This window comes from Arachis ipaensis, chromosome B8 (assembly GCF_059453495.1).
Source record: "Arachis ipaensis isolate K30076 ecotype BB chromosome B8, ASM5945349v1, whole genome shotgun sequence".
Taxonomy (NCBI): domain Eukaryota; kingdom Viridiplantae; phylum Streptophyta; class Magnoliopsida; order Fabales; family Fabaceae; genus Arachis; species Arachis ipaensis.
This window is the reverse complement of record NC_142443.1, coordinates 91,995,970-92,014,032: the sequence shown is the minus strand read 5'-3', so window position 1 is coordinate 92,014,032 and position 18,063 is coordinate 91,995,970. Positions and strand designations below refer to the sequence as shown.

Sequence of the window (18,063 nt, the reverse complement as noted above, 5' to 3'; positions counted from 1 at the left end):
TGTTGTTTGTCTCGAAGTGAAGTTTTTTCTTTCATCGAGGGTTTTGTGAAGATGTTAGCCTTGTAGATTTTTTCTAAGTCCTTACTCTGTCACTGCCTCCAAAGGATGCCCCTGGACCTTGTCTTGGGGTTTTCCTTTTATCTGTTTGTATGCTTGAGTCATATTCTGCTATGAGTTGATTTTGACTTTGTCCGAGATGTTTGGGTTAGTAATCTTTTTTCTTCTTTCGTGCTGTAGGACTAGTTGACCTCATGTCTTCTCGCAAGAACATTGTTGAAACATCTTCCCTAAGTCCCAGAGGGCATGGCTGATTGGGTAGATTCGATGGTTCTTTTGTGTGTTTCTTTGGTTGATTCTGAGTTTTGTCAGCAGCTTAGGCAATTTCATAGGTGGTATGCGAAATTGTTACTCAGGTTGTAAAATTTGTTATTCGTTCTCTCCCTGGCAATGGCGCCAACAAACTGGTGCACAATACCATGGCCCAAACATAACTTCACAACTTCGCACAACTAACCAGCAAGTGCACTGGGTCGTCCAAGTAATAAACCTTACGTGAGTAAGGGTCGATCCCACGGAGATTGTCGGCTTGAAGCAAGCTATGGTCACCTTGTAAATCTCAGTCAGGCGGATATTAAATGATTATGGAGTTTTCAAATAATAATAATAAATAAACATAAAATAAAGATAAAGATACTTATATATATCATTGGTGAGAATTTCAAATAAGCGTATAGAGATGCTTTTTTTCCTCTGATCTTTGTTTTCCTGCTATCTTCATCCAATCAGTCTTACTCCTTTCCATGGCAAGCTTTCTGTAAGGGCATCACCGTTGTCAATGGCTACATCCCATCCTCTCTGTGAAAAAGGTCCAAATGCTCTGTCATGGCACGGCTAATCATCTGGAGGTTCTCGATCATACTGGAATAGGATTCACCCTCCTTTTGCGTCTGCCCCTACGCCCAGCACTCGCGAGTTTGAAGTTCGTCACAGCCATCCCTTCCCAGATCCTACTCGGAATACCACAGACAAGGTTTAGACTTTTCAAATCTCAGGAATGGCCATCCATGGATTCTAACTTATACCACAAAGATACTAATAACTCGGACTCGGTCCCCTGTATTAGATATCTAAGAGATATTCATTCTAGCTTGTTTGCATGTAGAACGGAAGTGGTTGTCAAGCACGCGTTCATAAGTTGAGAATGATGATGACTGTCATGATCATCACATCCACCATATTGAAATGCGAATGAATATCTTAGAAGCAGAATAAGTTAAATTGAATAGAAAAACAGTAGTACTTTGCATTAATCTTTGAGGAACAGCAGAGCTCCACACCTTAATCTATGGTGTGTAGAAACTCTACCGTTGAAAATACATAAGTGATGAGGTCCAGGCATGGCCGAATGGCCAGCTCCCAAACGTGATCTAAAGATGAAATTAAAGATGAACTAAAAATCATAAGATATCTAAATACAATAGTAAAAAGTCCTATTTATACTAAACTAGTTACTAGGGTTTACAGAAGTAAGTAATTGATGCATAAATCCACTTCCGGGGCCCACTTGGTGTGTGCTTGGGCTGAGCTTGAAGTTTACACGTGCAGAGGCTTCTTCTGGAGTTGAACGCCAAGTTGTAACGTGTTTTTGGCGTTCAACTCTGGTTCGTGACGTGTTTCTGGCGTTTAACTCCAGACTGCAGCGTAGAACTGGCGTTCAACGCCCTTTTGCATCGTCAATCCTTATTCAAAGTATGGACTATTATATATTGCTGGAAAGCCCAGGATGTCTACATTCCAAAGCCGTTGAGAGCGCGCCATTTGGAGTTCTGTAGCTCCAGAAAAGCCACTTTGATTGCAGGGAGGTCAGAATCCAACAACATCAGCAGTCCTTCTTCAACCTCTGAATCTGATTTTTGCTCAAGTCCCTCAATTTCAGCCAGAAAATACCTGAAATCACGGAAAAACATACAAACTCATAGTAAAGTCCAGATATGTGAATTTAATATAAAAACAAATAAAAACATCCCTAAAAGTAACTATATCCTACTAAAAACATACTAAAAACAATGCCAAAAAGCGTATAAATTATCCGCTCATCACAACAACAAACTTAAATTGTTGCTTGTCCCCAAGCAACTGAAAATCAAATAGGATAAAAAGAAGATAATATACTATAAATTTCAAACTATCAATGAAACATAGCTCCAATCAAATGAGCGGGACTTGTAGCTTTTTGCCTCTTGAATAGTTTTGGCATCTCACTTTATCCATTGAAGTTCAGAATGATTGGCATCTATAGGAACTCAGAGTTCAGATATTGTTATTGATTCTCCTAGTTTAGTATGTTGATTCTTGAACACAGCTACTTTATGAGTCTTGGCTGTGGCCCTAAGCACTTTATTTTCCAGTATTACCACCGGATACATAAATGCCACAGACACATAACTGGGTGAACCTTTTCAGATTGTGACTCAGCTTTGCTAAAGTCCCCAATTAGAGGTGTCCAGGGTTCTTAAGCACACTCTTCTTTTGCTTTGGACCTTGACTTTAACCGCTCAGTCTCAAGTTTTCACTTGACACCTTCACGCCACAAGCACATGGTTAGGGACAACTTGGTTTAGCCGCTTAGGCCAGGATTTTATTCCTTTAGGCCCTCCTATCCACTGATGCTCAAAGCCTTGGGATCCTTTTTCTTTACCCTTGCCTTTTGGTTTTAAGGGTTATTGGCTTTTTGCTCTTGCCTTTTGTTTTTAAGAGCTTTTGGCTTTTTCTGCTTGCTTTTTCTCTGTTTTTTTTTCGCTATTTTTTTCTGCAAGCTTTGTATTCACTGCTTTTTCTTTCTTCAAGAATCATTTTTATGATTTTTCAGATTATCAAATAACATGTCTCCTTGTCATCATTCTTTCAAGAGCCAACATATTTAACATTCATGAACAACAACTTCAAAAGACATATGCACTGTTCAAGCATTCATTCAGAAAACAAAAAGCATTGTCACCACATCAATATAATTAAACTAAGTTCAAGGATAAATTTGAAACTCATGTACTTCTTGTTCTTTTAAATTAAAACATTTTTCATTTAAGAGAGGTGATAGATTCATATTCATAACTTTAAGGCATAGATACTAAATACTAATGATCATGTAATGAAGACACAAACATAGATAAGCACTTAACACAAAGAAAACGAAAAACAAAAAATTTAAGAACAAGGAATGAATCCACCTTAGTGATGGTGGCGTTTCCTTCTTGAGGAACCAATGATGTCCTTGAGTTCTTCTATGTCTCTTCCTTGTCTTTGTTGCTCCTCCCTCATTGCTTTTTGATCTTCTCTAATTTCATGGAAGATGATGGAGTGCTCTTGATGTTCCACCCTTAGTTGCTCCCAATAATTGTGTGGGGGAAAATGTATCCCCTGAGGTATCTCAGGGATCTCTTGATTTGCAGTCAAATATTCTACCACTGAGCTATAGACCCTTGATGGAAGCTTTTGTCTTCCCTTTCCTCTTTCTAGAGGTTTCTCTGGCCTTAGGTGCCATCAATGATTATAGAAAAACAAAAAGAACTATGCTTTTACCACACCAAACTTAGAATGTTACTCGCCCTCGAGCAAAAGAAGAAAGAATAGATGAAGAAGAAGATGTGGAAGAATCTAGGATTATGAGGAGGGAAGGTGGGGATCCTGTGGGGTCCACAGATCCTGAGATGATCCTGTGAGGTTCATAGATCTTGAGGTGTCAAGGATTTACATCCCTGCACCAATTAGGCATGTAAAATGCCTTTGCATGCAATTCTGGCGTTTAAACGCCGAACTGATGCTTGTTCTGGGCGTTCAACGCCCAGATGCAGCATGTTTCTGGTGTTGAACGCCAGTTCTATGCTTGTTTCTGGCGTTCAGTGCCAGATCCATGCTCTGTTCTGGTGTTGAACGCCAGCCAGATGCTCCTTACTGGCGTTTAAATGCCAGTAAACTCTTCCTCCAGGGTGTGATTTTTCTTCTGCTATTTTTGATTCTGTTTTTAATTTTTCTATTTATTTTGTGACTCCACATGATCATGAACCTAATAAAACATGAAAGAACAATAAAATAAAAATAAAATTAGATAAATAAAAATTGGGTTGCCTCCCAACAAGCGCTTCTTTAATGTCAATAGCTTCATAGCGGGCTCTCATGGCTCCACACAGGTGATCAGGTCAATTTTATAGACTCCCAACACCAAAATTAGAGTTTGGATATGGGAGTTCAACACCAAACTTAGAGTTTGGCTGAGGCCTCCCAACACCAAACTTAGAGTTTTACTGTGGGAGTTCTAGTTGACTCTGTTTTGAGAGAAGCTTACTGTGCCTCTTTTCCATGTTTACAGAAGGATGTTCTTGAGTTTTAAACATAAGGGAGTCCTCATTCAATTGAAGGACTAGTTCACCTCTGTCAACATCAATCACAGCTCTTGCTGTGGCTAGGAATGGTCTTCTAAAGATGATGGATTCATCCTCATCCTTTCCAGTGTCTAGGATTATGAAATCAGCAGGGATGTAAAGGCCTTCAACCTTTACTAGCATGTCCTCTACTTGTCCATAAGCCTATTTTTTGGAATTGTCTGCCATCTCTAATGAGGTTCTAGCAGCTTGCACCTCAAAGATTCCCAGTTTCTCCATTACAGAGAGTGGCATGAGGTTTATTCCTGACCCAAGGTCATATAGAGCCTTCTCAAAGGTCATGGTGCCTATGGTACAAGGTATTAGGAACTTTCCAGGATCCAGTTTCTTCTGAGGCAATCTCAGTTGATCCAATGCATTTAGTTCATTAGTAAACAGAGGAGGTTCATCTCCCCAAGTCTCATTACCAAATAAATTAGCATTCAGCTTCATGATTGCACCAAGGAACTTGGCAACTTGCTCTTCAGTAACATCCTCATTCTCTTCAGAAGAGGAATACTCATCAGAGCTCATGAATGGCGTAAGGAGGTTTAATGGAATCTCTATGGTCTCTATATGAGCCTCAGATTCATTTGGTTCCTCAGAGGGAAACTCCTTATTGATCACTGGACGTCCCAAGAGGTCTTCCTCTTTGGGATTCACGTCCTCCCCTTCCTTCTTGAATTCGGCCATGATGGTTATGTCAATGGCCTTGCAGTCTCTCTTTGGATTCTCTTCTGTATTACTTGGGAGAGTACTAGGAGGAGTTTCAGTGATCTTCTTACTCAGTTGGCCTACTTGTGCCTCCAAGTTTCTAATGGAGGACCTTGTTTCATTCATGAAACTCAGAGTGGCCTTAGATAGATCAGAGACTAAATTTGCTAAGCTAGATGGATTCTGCTCAGAATTCTCTGTCTGTTGCTGAGTGGATGATGGAAAAGGTTTACTACTGTTAAACCTATTTCTTCCACCATTATTAAAGCCTTGTTGAGGCTTTTGTTGATCCTTCCATGAGAGATTTGGGTGATTTCTCCATGAGGGATTATAGGTGTTTCCATATGGTTCACCCATGTAATTCACCTCTGCTATTGCAGGGTTTTCAGGATCATAAGCTTTTTCTTCAGAAGATGCCTCTTGAGTACTATTGGATGCAGCTTGCATTCCATTCAGACTCTGAGAAATCATATTGACTTGCTGAGTCAATATTTTATTCTGAGCCAATATGGCATTCAGAGTATCAATTTCAAGAACTCCCTTCTTCTGAGGCGTCCTATTACTCACAGGATTCCTCTCAGAAGTGTACATAAACTGGTTGTTAGCAACCATGTCAATGAGTTCTTGAGCTTTTGCAGGCGTTTTCTTTAGGTGAATGGATCCACCTGCAGAGGTATCCAATGACATCTAAGCTAATTTAGACAGACTATCATAGAATATTGATGCACTTACATCCTGATTCAAGAATACATTGTGCACTTTACATGATTTCATGAGGATTTTGCATGAATTTAAGGACAAATTGAATGTTGCATTTCCCATTAATTGAACTAGAACTTTGATGCACTTTATTGCTTGATTTCAGGACAAAGGAAGCAAAGAAGAACCACATTAGTGGCAAAGTTAGTTACACTAACATTGACACTAACGTGGAATGGGAGTAACTTGCAAAGTTAATGAGAAAAGTCATTGCCAATAACGCTCTCGAAGCCATCATTGCCCACGTTAAGAGTCACGTTAACTAAGTTAACGTGAACTCTAACGTGGAAGAAAGGAAATAGAGCCAACGTTAGTGACACTTAACATTATCACTAACGTTGGACCAAGCTCGTAAGTGGCCACGTTAGTCACCACGTTAACTTAGTTAACGTGGCCTCTAACGTTAAGAAGAAAGGGGGGAAGCCAACATTAGTGACATTCAACATTATCACTAACGTTGGCCAAGTCACATTAAGCCACCTTAACTCCCACGTTAACCTAGTTAACGTGGAAGCTAACGTGAGGAAACAAGGTGGTCGACAACGTTAGTGACACCAAACATTGTCACTAACGTTGGAAGGAACCCACACAAGCCCCAATAAGCCACGTTAACTCCCACGTTAACTTAGTTAACGTGGAAGTTAACGTGAAGAAGGGAGGTGACGCCAACGTTAGTGACACCCAACATTGTCACTAACATTGGAAGGAGCCCACACATGCCACCATGAGCCATGTTAACTCCCACGTTAACTTAGTTAACGTGGAAGCTAACGTGGATAAGGGAATGTTGAGCCAACGTTAGTGACACTCAACTTTGTCACTAACGTTGGAGATAGCTAGCATGGCCACGTTAGAAGCCACGTTAACCTAGTTAACGTGGACTCTAACGTGAGAATTAGGGGCACATTGGAACGTTAGTGACAATGGTAAGTGTCACTAACGTTCTCGAAGGTTGGCAAGCCTACGTTAAAAGAGCTAGGTTAACTAAGTTAACGTGGATTCTAACGTAGGGAAGGGGGAGAATCCTAAACGTTATTGGGAAAGTTGAGTCCCAATAACGTGTGCGAAGGACATAGTGGAAACGTTAGTGGCAACGTTTTTGCCACTAACGTTGAGGTTAACATGGCTCTTAACTTTGGTGAGGAATGTTAGTCAAAAAGGTGATTGTCACTAACGTTCTCGAACCCACATTTTCACTGAACGTTAACACCACTAACTTCCTGAGCTAAAAGTCTCTGCCCAGTTCACACTTTCTCTCTGCAAGTAAAGCTAAGCCCAATGAAGAAGAAAACTGCTTCAAACTCAAGATCCAAAGGCCCATACCCAAGACTTGAAGAATCAACTAGAAGAACAGAAGAGTAGTATATATAGAAGTAGCTTTGAATTATTTTGGGAGTTGGAAATTATAGGGAGCCTCTTGGCATAGAACTACTCTCTGTATTTTACTTTCTCTGTACTTCTAGTTTCATCATGTATTCTCCATCTTTGTTTTCATTTTCCAGAGCTATGAACAACTAAACCCCTTTCATTGGGTTAGGGAGCTCTGTTGTAATTTTATGGATCAATACTAGTTTTCACTATTCTTCTTCTCTCTTTTCTCTTGATTTTACTTGAAAGCTTTCGATCTTCATCCAATTGGGTAGATATCTTGGAAAAGAAGCTATTCATACTTGGATCTCTTCTGAACCTTGAAAGAGGAATGAAGAGATCATGCTAGAAATACTTTCTCATGCTGGACCAAATTGGATTTGGATGGATATGTGACTATAATCCTCTCAACACTTGATTTGGGAAATGCATGTGGTATAATCAGTGACCATACTTCATCTCTTCTCATGAGCAATTTACCAAGGAATTGGCTATTGATCAAGATTTGAGAGATTGAATTACAAGAAATTGTAATTCAATCACTTAAGACTGCCAAGGAGATCAATGAGTGCATTGATTGAGGAAGAGATGAAAATGAAATTGATCCGGAGAATGCAACATCTCCTAAGCCCAATGAACCCCCCATTTCTGATCTTACCCATTCTCTTTAATTTCTGTTACTTACTTTTATGAGCAATTCCCCCATTCCCATTTACAATTCTGCAATTTTCTTTCAGTCATTTACTTTCAGTTCTTTAATTCTAGCATTTACTTTTTCTGTCATTTACCTTCCCGCCATTTTATTTTCTGCAATTCTAAACTCAAATCCTGGATTCGTTCAACTAGAACATTCCTCTAATTAAAGTTGCTTGATCAATCAATCCTTGTGGGATTCGACCTCACTCTATTGTGAGTTTTTACTTGACGACAAATTCGATACACTTGCCGAAGGAAATTTGTTGAGAGACAAGTTTTCCGTGAATCAAGTTTATGGTGCCGTTGTCGGGGATTAATTGTGCATCAACAATGATTAAATTGGAGGATAACTAGATTGAGCATTTTTGTTTTGTTTGATTTAATTTTCTGTTTGAGTCATTTACTTTCTGTTTTAGTTAATTTCTTCCCTTCCCCCTACTTTTTCTTTGTTATTTACCATTTATCTCATTAACCCACTAACTGTTTGATATATTGCATCACTCACACTAACAGTAATTCTGACATATATACTTTCTGCACCTATTCTCTTTGCTTGTACTTGTTGGTTGTATGACAGGGAGAAGAAGCGGGGCTTCAATTTCCTTTGATTTTGAACCTGAGAGAACCTTCCTTAGACTAAGGAGGGAGGCAAGAGAAAATGTGTAGTTGGTGCTGAAGTAGAGGAGGAACACTTTGAGGAATACTTTGAACCAAACATGGAAGAAAACATGGAAAACCATCATGAAGAAGAGACTCACAACCATGGCAGAAGAGGTCGAGCAAATCATGCTGGGGAGGATAGAAGAGTTTTAGGCTCTTACATCAATCCAAACCCAGGAAACTGTGGAAGTAGCATTCAAAAGCCAACCATCCATGCCAACAATTTTGAACTAAAACCACAGCTCATCACGCTTGTTCAGAACAACTGTTCGTTCGGAGGAAGTGTCCAAGAAGACCCCAATCAGCATCTAACCACCTTCCTGAGAATATGTGACACAGTGAAGTCTAATGGTGTTCATCCTGACGCCTATAGACTGCTCTTGTTTCCATTCTCACTCAAGGATAAGGCAGCCAAGTGGCTGGAGTCTTTCCCAAAGGAGAGCTTGACAACTTGGGAAGATGTGGTGAACAAATTCTTAGCAAGATTTTACCCACCTCAACGAATCAATAGGCTGAGAGTTGAGGTCCAAACTTTCAGGCAACAAGATGGTGAGACTCTGTATGAAGCATGGGAGAGGTTTAAAGACCTAACGAGGAGGTGCCCACCAGATATGTTCAATGAATGGGTGCAGCTGTACATTTTCTATGAAGGGCTCTCTTATGAATCAAAGAAGGCCGTAGACCATTCATCTGGAGGATCTTTGAACAAGAAGAAGACCATTGAGGAGGCCATAGATGTCATTGAAACTGTAGCAGAGAATGACTACTTCTATGCCTCCGAAAGAGGGAACACAAGAGGAGTAATGGAGCTAAACAATGTAGATGCTCTGCTGGCCCAAAACAAGCTCATTACCCAGCAGCTAGCTGACCTCACCAAGAAGATGGAGAGGAACCAAATAGCAGCAATCTCCACTTCATCAACAACCCAAGAAGGAGTGAATGAAGAAGAAGAGGGTACTCAGAAGCAAGCCAACTACATTGGGAATTCACCTAGGCAAAACCATGATCCATACTCCAAGACCTACAACCCTGGATGGAGGAATCACCCAAACTTTGGGTGGGGAAATCAACAAGACCAAAGCCTTGATCAAAGATGCCCAAATCCAAACAATGCAGCCCACCAACACTTCACATCTAGACCATATCAACACCCCCATAACAACACCTCTCCACGTTCATATCAAGGCCAGAATAACCCTCCTCAGCCTGACCTATCATCATTAGATGAAAGAATCTCAAGGATTGAGAATCTACTTGAAGGCATAGGCAAGGAGATTCAAGACAACAAGGTGTTCAAGGAAGAAGTGCGAGCCAGTTTCAAGAACCAGGGAGACACAATCAAGAGGTTGGAATCTCAAGTGGGGTATCTCTCTGAAAAAATTCCCAAACCCACAGATGGATTCCCAAGTGACACAGAGAAGAATCCGAGAGGTGAAACAAAGAAAGTAAGATGGGAAGATTGCAAGATGGTCACTATAAGTGATAAGGAGACTGAGGACAAGCCAAGCAAGCTGTCAGAACAACCTAAAGATACCTCAGTAGAGAAGAAGGAAAAAGATTTCCAAGAACCAGAAATCTCAAAACAGGAGCTGCTGAGACTCTATGCACCTTTTCCCTAACTGCTCAATGGTGCTGTGGAGAAGAGAATATACTCAAGATTTCTTGACTTGTTTGCATCTTTGCATGTGAACATACCGTTCATCAAGACTATCCAACAATGCCTGCGTACATCAAGTATATGAAGGAGCTGCTTCCTAGGAAAAGCTCACTCAAGGGATGCCAAACTATAGTGATGAACAAGGAGTGCAGTGCCCTCATTCAACCATAGTTTCCTATGAAAAAAAAAAAGATCCAGGGAGTTTTCATGTCCCCTGTGCCATAGGGGAAACAATGTTTGATAGAGCACTCTGCGATTTGGGAGCAAGCATCAACTTAATGCCCTTATCACTGGTGAAGAGGCTGCAGATCAATGAGATATTACCCACAGATGTTGTCATCAGGCTGGCTGATAAAACTCAAAAACAAGCAATAGGGGTGGTTGATGGGGGGAAAACTTGTCTCTCAACAAATCTCCCTTCGGCAAGTGTACCGAATTTGTCGTTAAGTAAAAACTCACAATAGAGTGAGGTCGAATCCCACAGGGATTGATTGATCAAGCAACTTTAATTAGAAGAATGTTCTAGTTGAGCGAATCCAGAATTTGGGTTGAGAGTTGCAGAAAATAAAATGGCGGGAATGTAAATAACAGAAAAGTAAATGCTAGAATTAAAGGACTGGAAGTAAATGACTGAAAATAAATTGCAGAATTGTAAATGGAAATGGGGGATTTGCTCATAAAAGTAAATGGCAAAAATTAAAGAGAATGGGTAAGATCAGAGATGGGGAGTTCATTGGGCTTAGGAGATGTTGCAATTCTCCGGATCAAGTTCATTTTCATCTCTTCCTCAATCAATGCACTCATTGATCTCCTTGGCAATCTTAAGTGATTGAATTACAATTTCTTACAATTCAATCTCTCAAATCTTGATCAATAGCCAATTCCTTGGTCAATTGCTCATGAGAAGAGATGAAGTATGGTCACTGATTATACCACATGCATTTCCCAAATCAAGTATTGAGAGGGTTATAGTCACATACCCATCCAAACCCAATTTGGTCCAGCATGAGAAAGCATTTCTAGCTTGATCTCTTCATTCCTCTTTCAAGGTTCAAAAGAGATCCAAGTTTGAATAGCTTCTCTTCCAAGATAACTACTCAATTGGATGAAGATCGAAAGCTTTCAAGTAAAATCAAGAGGAAAGATAGAAGAAGAATAATGAAAATTAGTATTGATCCATCAAATTACAACAGAGCTCCCTAACCCAATGAAAGGGGTTTAGTTGTTCATAGCTCTTGAAAATGAAAACAAAGATGGAGAATACATCATAAAACTAGAAATTGCAAAGAAAGTAAAATACAGAGAGTAGTTCTCTTTTTCCCAGCCTCCAGAACGTCTTCTCAATTCAAAGCTACTCCTATATATACTACTCTTCTCAGCTTCTAGTGTGATTCTTCAAGTCTTGGGCCTTTGGATCTTGAGTTTGAAGCAGTTCCTTTCTTTATTTGGGCTTGGCTTTACTTGCAGAGAGAAAGTGCGAAGTGGGCGGAGACTTTAGTTCAGGACGTTAGGGGTGTTAATATTTAGTGAGAATATAAGTTCGAGAACGTTAGTGACACTTAACATTGTCACTAACGTTCCAATGCACCCCTTTGCCTCACGTTAAAACCCACGTTAACTAGGTTAACGTGGCTTTTAACGTTGCCTTGTTAACCTTCGAGAACGTTAGTGACACTCAACATTGTCACTAACGTTCCAGTGTGCCCCTTCTTGCTTCACGTTAAAGCCCACGTTAACTAGGTTAACGTGGCTTCTAACGTGGCCCTTCCCATCCTTCGAGAACGTTAGTGACACTCAACATTGTCACTAACGTTCCAATGTGCCCCTTCTTGCTTCACGTTAAAGCCCACATTAACTAGGTTAACGTGGCTACTAACGTGGCCCTTGCCATCCTTCGAGAACGTTAGTGACATTCAACATTGTCACTAATGTTCCAATCTGCTGGGAATATGAAATCTCCTACTTTTACTAGCAAATCCTCTACTATCCCGTGAGGAAATTTGAACGACCGGTCTGCCAATTGTAGAGCCATTTTTATTGGTTTAGCCTCCTAATTTTCATCTTTCTCATCATAGCTACTGTTCATACCCTGGGTCGAGCTATCCGACCTGGGATGATCGACGACAAAGCGACCGACCTCTTCAAGTCAAGCGGACTGACTTCTTCTTAAAAGAACTCGGCCAAGTCGACAGGAAAGCCCATAAAGGGCCCAAGTAGTGGAACACGGCCCAAGACCAAAGGCCGTCCAAGCCTATAAGAGATAAGGGCGGTTCCCTTGAAGATAAGCTGACCTCAACTCAAAGATAAAGATAAGATAAGATAACTAACTTATCTTATATAGAAAGGTCACTCTACAACTACTATAAATATACTGGAGCACCCAGGTATAACTCATACTCTGATTCTACAAAAAACCTGCTCAATACCCTTGCTAACTTAAGCATCGGAGTCTCTTGCAGGTACCCCCCACCCTTCGGTGACAAAGGATCAGCAGCACAACCAGTCCAGCAAGTCAGACGCACCAGCTCCGGTCGCCATTCACGAACCGGACACCTCAGTTTCGACCAGCACAGAAGATCTCGACCGAGATCGACCACCAAATTCAGATAACCCACGGAACATTGGCGCCGTTGCCGGGGAACCTGGAAGTCATCCCATCACCATGGCGGACAACCATGACAACGATCACGATTCAGGTCTGGAGGATCAAACACCGCACAAAAACGCGAACGTCACGCTGCAAGACACTCCGGAGACCAACCAAGACAAAGACTCACCAAATTCAGGGGCCATAGAAGCACTCCTAGATCGCCTAAAACAACTGGAAAAAGAAACCCACCAACAAAGGAAAATCGGAAGAGATCTACAAAGAGAGATGCAGCGACGTCGGGAGTTGGAAGAAAAACTGCAGCAATTGGAAGCCGATCTCAAATCAAAAGCCCCTCGCGCTAATCTCGAGGAGAATTCACACAAAGAGCAAGACCCCTTCACTAGGGAAATCATGAAAACCAAAATTCCAAAAGACTTCAAACTCCCGGATATGGTTCTATATGACGGCACCACGGATCCTAACCACCATCTTAGTAACTTCAGAAGCAGAATGTATCTTACTGACGCCCCAGACGCTGTTCGCTGTAAAGCCTTCCCAATAACTCTGACAAAGACAGCTATGCGGTGGTTCGACAACTTACCACCAAAATCCATCTCAAGTTTCGACGACTTAGCTAAGAAATTCTTAGCCAGATTTTCCATTCAAAAGGATAAAGCTAAGCACGCCCCCAGTTTATTAGGAATCAAACAAGGAGATCGGGAGAGCCTTCGCAACTACATGAAAAGATTCAACAAAACATGCATGGACATACAAAGTTTACCCACGGAAGCCGCAATCATTGGACTCATCAACGGCCTACGAGAGGGACCTTTCAGCCAATCTATATCAAAAAAGTACCCGACTACCCTCGACGAAGTTCAGGAGAGAGTAGAAAAATATATCAATATGGAAGAAAACGCTCGCCTAGGAGAGTCCTCAAAATCGGGAGCTTCCTACCGTGACAGAGACAAAGAATCCAAAAGGAAAGACGACAGACAAGGAGAGAAAATTAAGAAGTACCATAACTACACTCCTCTTAGGGCATCACTGGTCAAAATATATAAAGAAGTCTGCCACACGGAAAAAATCCCCCTAGCTCGGCCACTTAAAGGCAAAAAGGGAGGAGGAAACCGAAAAGAGTATTGTGAATATCATCGGGTCCGAAGACACTCCACTAACGAATGCTTCAATTTAAAAAACATCATAGAAAAATTGGTAAGGGAAGGAAAACTAGATCGATTCCTGGCCACCCGAGATGACGAGCAAAGAAAGAGACGAAGGGATGATGATACCAAACGAACAGAACGATCACCTCGGACGCCAGAAAGACATGTCCATATGATACATGGCGGTTTCACAGCAGGAGGAATCTCCAAAATCCTCTCGTAAGAGATACCTCAAAGAGATATACCATGTCAAAGGAGAGGAAGAAGCACTCAGCATCCCAGCGATAACATTTACTAAGGAGGATGCAACTGGTATCATTACCGGACACGACGATCCCATGGTTATCACCATCATCTTGGCAAACGCCAACCTACACCGGACATTAATAGACCAAGGGAGTTCTGCCGACATCTTATTCAAAACAGCCTTCGATAAGCTCGGCCTAGAAGAAAAAGGACTTAAAGCATATCCAAACAGTTTGTTCCGGTTAGGAGACACTCCGGTTCGACCACTAGGATACATACCACTGCATACAACCTTTGGAAAAGGAGACCAATCAAGAACTCTCAAAATAGACTACATCGTAGTCAACGTAAGCTCAGCCTACAATGCTCTTATAGGTTGGACCACGCTCAACCAACTCGGTGCAATAGTCTCGACCCCACACCTGTGCATGAAATTCCCAACTCCAAAAGGAATAGCTACAATAAAAGCAGACCAGAGGATGGCACGTCGCTGTTACAACGAGAGCCTCAACCTCAGAGGCAAAGGAGAAGAGTTCCACACAATTGAGCTAGGCGGAGTTCAACGACGAAAGGAGTTCCGTCCCCAACCAGAGGGTGAGATAAAAAAAATTCAGATCGGAGACACCTCGGAAAAAATAACTAATATCGGCATAATCCTCAAAGGAGATCTAAAAGAACTGCTAATACAATTTTTGCGAGATAATGCCGACCTGTTTGCATGGAAAGCTGCAGACATGCCAGGTATAGACCCTAAGCTAATGTGTCACAAGTTGGCAGTCTATCCAGGATCTCGACCAGTACAACAGAGACGAAGAAAGCTCGGGCCAGAGCGATCCCAGGCTGTGGAAGAGCAAGTGCAGGCACTATTGGAAGCTGGATTTATAAGAGAAGTCAAATACCCACTATGGCTAGCCAACGTTGTCTTGGTGAAGAAATCAAACAGGAAGTGGCGAATGTGCACCGATTATACAGATCTCAACAAAGCTTGCCCAAAAGATCCATACCCACTCCCGAGTATCGACGCCCTGGTAGACGCTTCCTCTGGGTATAAATATATCTCGTTTATGGATGCGTATTTGGGATACAACCAAATCCCCATGTACCCTCCGGACCAGGAAAAGACTTCGTTCTTAACGCCAAAGGCAAACTACTGCTACATTGTAATGCCTTTTGGCCTTAAGAACGCAGGAGCCACTTATCAAATATTGATGAATAAAGTCTTCTCGGAGCACATCGGGAAAATCATGGAAGTTTATGTGGACGACATGCTAATTAAAACGAAAAGCGAACAGACACTGTTGACCGACCTAGCCCAAGTGTTCGACACCATCAGGAAACATGGTATGCGACTCAATCCAGCTAAATGCACCTTCGCGGTAGAAGCAGGAAAATTCTTAGGCTTCATGCTCACACAACGGGGAATTGAAGCAAACCCAGATAAATGCCAGGCCATATTGAACATGAAGAGCCCAACCTGCGTGAAAGAAGTACAGCAACTCAACGAGAGGTTGGCCGCCCTATCCCGATTCTTAGCAGGAGTTGCAATAAGATCTCTCCCCTTCTATGCAACTTTAAGAAAAGGAAAACAGTTCGAATGGACGACAGAATGCGAACAAGCGTTCCAAGACTTTAAGAAGTTCTTAGGACAGCCACCTATCCTATCCCGACCTCAAGAAGGAGAACCACTCATACTATATCTTGCAGTAGGAGAAAAGGCAGTAGCATCAGCATTGATCCGAGAAAGCGAAAACGGGCAACAACCTATCTACTTCATTAGCAAAGCACTACAGGGATCCGAGCTGAACTATCAGAAAATAGAAAAATTTGCCTACACTCTCGTCTTAACATCTCGGCGACTCCGCCCCTACTTCTAGGCCCACACCATCAAAGTTCGAACTAATCAACCCTTAAAAGGAATACTACAGAAAACGGATTTAGCTGGTAAAATTCTACAATGGGCAGTCGAGCTGTCGGAATTCGACCTCCAATATGAAGCTCGGACCGCCATCAAATCACAATACCTAGCCGATTTTATCGCCGAGTTCACAGATGCCCTAGAGGCCCCTATAGAGTGGAATTTGTATGTGGATGGATCTTCAAACAAAACAGGAAGTGGCGCAGGAGTGATAATAGAAAGCAACCAGGGAGCCCAAGTTGAGCTTTCCCTCAAGTTCGGATTCCCGGCTTCAAATAACCAGGCGGAATACGAAGCGTTGCTAGCTGGCTTGAAACTGGCTGAAGAAGTGGGAGCGCGAAAACTCAACATCTATAGTGGTTCGCAAGTGGTCACATCACAGATAGCAGGGAGCTACCAAGCCAAAGATCCCATCATGAAAAGATACCTGGATAAAACTAAGCAACAGCTCGAACAATTCGGGGAATACAAGATCTGCCACATACCCCGCGAGTAAAATGCTCGAGCTGACGCACTCTCAAAGCTGGCTAGCACCAAACCAGGAGTTAATAATAGAAGCCTCATCCAGGAAATGCTACAGAACCCATCAATCTCAGAAACAAAAAAAGTCCTAAACATAACAGGCCAGGACTAAGACTGGATGATCCCCATAATCAACTACCTCAAGTCAGGAACGCTCCCCGCAGAAGAAAAGGAAGCAAAGAAGCTAAAAAGGGAAGCACAATACTACACCATTATAAACAACACCCTGTACAAAAGAGGGATATCGGTGCCATTACTAAAGTGCGTGCCGACCTCCCACACCAGGGAAGTGCTAGAAGAGGTACACAGCGGCATCTGCGGCAGTCATCTCGGAGCGAGGGATCTTGCCAAAAAGATACTCCAGGCAGGGTTTTACTGGCCAACTCTATAGAAAGAATCTACAGAGTTCGTAAAGACATGTCCACCATGTCAGAAGCATGCCAAGTTCCACAATGCCCCACCAGAAGAACTCATCAGTGTAACCGCACCTTGGCCTTTTGCGAAGTGGGGACTCGACCTTCTCGGCCCCTTTCCCCAGGGATCGGGGCAAGTTAAATTCCTCATAGTAGGGGTAGATTACTTCACAAAGTGGATCGAGGCAGAACCCTTAGCCAACGCCACTGCCCAAAGAAGCCAGAAGTTTTTATACAGAAACATTGTCACAAGACTTGGGGTCCCATATTCAATAACCACAGACAATGGCACCCAATTCACAGATGCCGGCTTCAAAAAACTAGTATCCGACTTGAATATAAAGCACCAGTTTACCTCTGTCGAACACCCTCAAGCCAACGGACAGGCCGAAGCCGCCAATAAAGTCATATTAGCAGGGTTAAAACGAAGACTACAAGATGCAAAGGGAGCTTGGGCAGAGGAGCTTCCACAAGTCCTATGGGCCTATCGAACGACGCCATATTCTACCACAAAGGAATCCCCATTTCAGTTAACATACGGAACGGAGGCAATGATTCCAGTAGAAATTGAGGAAGGATCGCACAGGGCAGTCCATTATAATGAGGGAGCAAACCCCCAACTTCAGAGGGAAGAACTCGACCTACTACCTAAGATCCAGGAAAGAGCTCGGATCAGGGAAGAAGCGCTAAAACGTCGAATGGCTTCCAGATATAACCAAAGGGTAGTACCAAGGAGTTTCGCTGAGAACGATCTCATCTTAATCCGAAACGACATAGGAACAACTCGATCCGGAGAGGGAAAACTGGCAGCCAATTGGAAAGGACCATACCGGGTCACAGAAGTACTCGGGAAGGGCTACTACAGAATATCCAAACTCGACGGACGGGAGCTTCCAAGGTCATGGCATGCCTGCAACCTAAGAAGGTACTACAGCTAGA

At 42.2% G+C, this 18,063-nt stretch overlaps 1 non-coding gene across 1 annotated transcript; it reads right to left on the bottom strand.

Annotated features, from left to right (window-relative positions):
• Window positions 1-9,124: 9,124 nt before the first annotated feature.
• LOC148548823 (small nucleolar RNA R71) lies at window positions 9,125-9,231 on the bottom strand. The gene has a single exon (XR_015897289.1). It is a non-coding gene; the product is annotated as a small nucleolar RNA R71 (small nucleolar RNA).
• Window positions 9,232-18,063: the final 8,832 nt, after the last annotated feature.